The sequence below is a fragment of the Pelophylax lessonae genome, assembly GCF_965119305.1.
Source record: "Pelophylax lessonae genome assembly, chromosome: 10".
In the NCBI taxonomy this organism is placed as follows: Eukaryota; Metazoa; Chordata; class Amphibia; order Anura; family Ranidae; genus Pelophylax; species Pelophylax lessonae.
In genome coordinates, this window is record NC_138777.1 from 238,969,003 (window position 1) to 238,974,079 (window position 5,077).

Sequence of the window (5,077 nt, forward strand, 5' to 3'; positions counted from 1 at the left end):
AAATAAAATCAAAAAAAGGAAAGAAGGCTGAGACTGAAAGCCCCAGCACAGGAACAGCCAGCTACTCCTAAGCTAGGCAAATTCAAACTGAGTTGAGAATGCTGGAAGCAGGGAGGTATTGACTGAGGGGACCGCCCCCTAGGGGTGTGATATGCTAAAAGCTTTGATATTAACAAATCTTGTTGCCTAGCTACTCCTATGGAGCAAAGGTCAATACCCATTGGTGAAGATTATGAAGGGGCGACTGTCGGAGGACGTAAGAGAAAAATTATTTACAGTGTCAGCTGCTCCTTGCAATGACTCCGCCCATCGATCGCTTTCTATACTTCCTGTCATAGATCGCTTTCTATACTGCCGGCCATCGATCGCTTTCTATTCTTCCTACCATCGATCGCTTTCTATACTTCCTGCACAAACCACATCTCTTCCTCCGCTGCCCCCTGCACAAACCACATCTCTGCCTCCGCTGCCCCCTGCACAAACAACATCTCTGCCTCCACTGCCCCCTGCACAAACAACATCTCTGCCTCCGCTGCCCCCTGCACAAACTACATCTCTGCCTCCGCTGCCCACTGCACAAACTACATCTCTGCCTCCGCTGCCCCCTGAGGCAGACTTCTTTAGAATAGATGGGGCTCATCGAACATACAGTCATCCTCCAGACTCTGCAGGACGTTCCTAAGAAAGTCGGCCAGCTCGGGGTCCTTCTCTTCCCAGGAGTCCACAATCTGCAGAGAACAATAATATCAAAGTAATACTAAAGAAAAAAGAACAAACGTGTTCTACTCACCGACTAACAATGAAGTAATGGGAGGTCTTCGCTTGGCAGACCGTTTTATAAATATTCTATTGCATTGATGGTGATAAAGGATAAGCATATATAAAAATCGTATACAAAGTCTTTCAGAAGTTCTCATATAAAGTGCTCCAAACTCCATTAATAAGGTGCGGAAGTGTTTCATGTAATCATGCTGTGAAGAGTTCCGCACTCCCCTCTCATATCCTCACTCACCACAGAGAATGGACCCTCGGCTTTTCAGTCTGGGGGTCAACCAAACTTGTATCTGGTGTTGTGGATATCAGGCCTCTGTAAGATTCTGGTACCTCCGGTACCCTTAATCACCACTTTCTCTGTAATGCGTCCCACCTTTCTCTTCAGGTGGTACGCATATACCATTAAGAACGATGATGTCACTGCTGAGCGCCGCAGAGCGGCTATTTCAACCGCCGGCGGTCTCACTCACATTGTTCGTTCAACCGCATGGTTGGTTCGATCAAGCCATGCCTGAAGCAGCCATACCTGATGTTATTCGCTCATGTATCTCGCTACCTGGACTTGTTTCACTCACTGATCTTGTATCTCGCTACCCGATCACTCTTGGAATACTGCTTCTACTCATGGCTATCTCACCCTGCTTTCCTGCCTTGTTATCCACATGCTTTCAAGCCTGTCTCTCGATCGGAACCTCCAACTATTCCCTTTACCTGGAGCAGACCGGAACCTCGCTACTGATCCCTGTATCTCGCTACCGGATCATTCCTTATCTACTGGACCTCTCTAAACTACTAACATTACAAGTGATAAGTACCCCGCAGGGGAACCCTCCATAACTTTATTGCACTATCTACCTATGCACATTAAGGACTGTTACTACCTATCCATACTATCCTATCATCTGCACTGTTACATAGATTGCTAGCTCTTGAGCCTACTACCATCTATCATCTGCACTGCTGCATAGATTGCTAGCTCTCCTGTCTACTACTATCTATCCTTGCACTGGGTTAGTCTATCCTGTATTTGTCATCTGCTGTCCTCACCACCTGTTAGCATACTCGATACTAACCTATCTGCATTCCTAAATACCATCTTGAACTCTCCTATACAAACCTATCAAGTGATTACCATCCTTGTCACTGTTCACACCTGTCCCTTCAGCACATCACCTTCATACTATCATATACATCCTATCACTCCAGGAACATCTCATTGAGTGTGTATATATCTGTATGTTGAAGCTGACAGGCCCACGGTGATGAGTCCTGGAGAGTTGGATCTGGTATTCAACACATCTCTACATGACTACTGAGTGGAGATTTTGCAGCTGCAAATCCAGCCTATACTAAAAACGCAGGAGCGTTACAGCCTCTTGGCGTTAAGATCGGGTCTCACCAATAATACTCTTGGGGGCGGATTTAATATCCTCCAGGCTCAATAAAACAAAATAGTTCTCATGGCGAAGTACTGAAAAATGTATCTTTATTTGCACAAAATGCAAAGCTAAAGCTAGATCTGAATTGTTTCTTCTCTAACTGGTAAAAATGCTAATTTTAATTCCTTTTTATTTTATTTTCATTTGTTTATTTCATTTTTTCTGTATTTATTTTTTATTATTTTCTATTTATTTTTTTATTTTTATTTTCTTTTGATGGTATTTTTAATTTTACTCAAAATTTCCATTTTTATTTAAATTTTTATTTTATTGCTATATTTTTTATTTTATTTTATATCTATTTTTATTCATACTTTATCTTTATTATTTTTATTTTTATTTTGTATTTATTTTTTATTATTTAGCCTGAAGTCTGTATATGCTGGTAAACGCTTTAGACACTTTTACAAGCGGCAGCCATTTTTTTCTGCAAAAACGCTGTTGGCTTCTAGAAGGGTTAAAAAAAAAAAAAACATCCTGCGTGCATGAAGCCTAAAGGCAGAGATTCTCGTTGCTAGAAACATTACATAAAGAATGCAGATATTACCGAACCCCAACAAGAAACGATGAGGACTGGCATACCTGGGGCAGGCGACTCCTGAATGCAGAACTTGTGTGTTGGCCCTTCAGAATGCAGCTGAGAAGAAACTGGCGCCCCCTGGTGAAGACAGTCTGCGGATCGTTCTAAAAGCAAACACAAAGAAAAATTCACTTTAACATCTCAGCCAAAATTCCCATCTTCTACATTACTGTCCAATCCGTAACACAGACCTGCAGGGGATGGAGAAGAGGGCTGCCATCCAGAAAGAGGTGGGAGAGCTGTGCGTACATCTCCAGGGAAATGGGGAGAAAGTCCTCCTGTCTGAGCGCACGCTCCACCGCAAGAGACAGCGCCAAACTGCAGAAACAAAACACTGCAACCCTAAGAACTAGCAATCTATTATTACAGTACCTTTTGTCTTACTGTTCCTTTGGGGGCCCACAGACATCAGGGGTGATTCGGGGGGGGGGGGGGACATGCGCAATTCAAACACCCTAAGGCAGTGATGGGGAACCTTGGCACCCCAGATATTTTGTAACTACATTTCCCATGATACTCATGCACTCTGCAGTGTAGCTGAGCATCATGGGAAATGTAGTTCTAAAACGTCTGGGGGTGCCAAGGTTCCCCATCACTGCACTAAGGCAATGTTTCTCAACTGCAGTCCTCAAATACCCACAACAGGTCATGTTTTCAGGCTTTCCATTATTTCACACAGGTGATTTGATCAGTTTCACTGCCTAAAGCCTCGTACACACGCAGCGATTATCGGCCGACCGATCGTCCGTCTTTTGTGCAGAGTTGTGTTGTGTTGGTTGGAATGTGCCTAGACTGCCCACGAATTTTCTCGCCCAACAAAAATCTACTTCAGAAGTGATGTCATGTGTTGGTTTGATTTCTTTGTGTTCTTTCTTCTCTGAGCATGCCCAGTCTTTCTCATAAGATTTTTCCCTGTCGAAATCTGTACTGACTGCACGAAAATCTGTACTGACTGCACGAAAATCTGTACTGACTGCACGAAAATCTGTACTGACTACACGAAAATCTGTACTGACTGCACGAAAATCGGCCGTTGTGTTGACGGCCAACAAAAATTTTATAGCCTGCACACCAGGATTTTTTTCGCAATGTCAAAAAATGGCAGATCGCCGCCATTACTAGTAAGAAAAAAAAAATCTATAAAAATGACATAAATCTTTCCCGTAGTTTGTAGACGCGATAACTTTTGCGCAAACCAATCGCAATATGCTTATTGCGATTTTTTTTTTTTACCAAAAGTATGTAGCAGAAAACAAATTGGCCTAAAATGTTAACATTTTTTACATTTTTTTTTTTGAGAATGTCATATAGCAGAATGTGAAAAATATTGTTTTTTTTTTCTTCAAAATTGTTGCTCTTTTTTTGTTTATAGCGCAAAAAATAATAAAATCGCACAGGTGATCAAATACCACCAAAAGAAATCTCTGATTGTGGTAAAAAAAGGACGTCGAATTCGCACGACCGCGCAATTGTCCTTTAAAGTAACTCAGTGCCGAATCACAAAATATGGGCCTGGTCAGGAAGGGGGCAAATCCTTCCGGTCTTAACCACTTAAGCCCCGGAGGATTTGGCTGCTAAAAGACCAGGGTTTTTTTTGTGATTTTTTTACTGCGTGAATTTAACGGACAATTGCGCGGTCGTGCGACGCTATACCTAAACGAATTTGACGTCCTTTTTTTCCCACAAACAGAGCTTTCTTTTGGCGGTATTTGATCACCTGTGCGATTTTTTGATCATGCGCTATAAACAAAAAAAGAGCGTCAATTTTGCAAAAATAACAATATTTTTCACATTTTTTTATATGAAATTCCCCCAAAAAAATGTAAAAATCAAAATTTTTTAATATTTTTGGCCAATTTGTTTTATGCTACATATGTTTGGTAAAGCGTATTTTGATTGTTTTGCGCAAAAGTTATCGCGTTTACTAACAAAGGGAAAGATTTTTGTCATTTTTGGTGTTTTTTTTAACGCGTAATGGCGGCAATCTGCGATTTATTTTGCGGTACTGCGACATTGCGGCGGACAGATTGGACCCTTGACTGACATTTTTGACACTTTTAGGGTTACCAGTGACATTACTGCAGTAATCAGTGCTATACATGTGCACTGTTACTGTAAAATTACACTGTCAGGGAAGGGGTTAACTTTATTGGAGAGGGAGGGGTTAAGTGTGTCCTAGGGGCGTGTTTCTAACTGTAAAGGGACATGTCTATTGGTGTAAAAACAAAGATCAACGGTCCTACATAGTAGAACCGTCTGATCTTCATTTTTACACAGGGAGAAT

At 41.8% G+C, this 5,077-nt stretch overlaps 1 long non-coding RNA gene across 1 annotated transcript; it reads right to left on the bottom strand.

Moving 5' to 3' along the window:
• Positions 1-665: 665 nt before the first annotated feature.
• LOC309565353 lies at positions 666-3,124 on the bottom strand. Its single transcript, XR_014225804.1, has 3 exons — positions 2,985-3,124; positions 2,796-2,897; positions 666-728 (listed from the first exon to the last, which is right to left on the bottom strand). It is a non-coding gene; the product is annotated as an uncharacterized lncRNA (long non-coding RNA).
• Between the last annotated feature and the right edge of the window lie 1,953 nt (positions 3,125-5,077).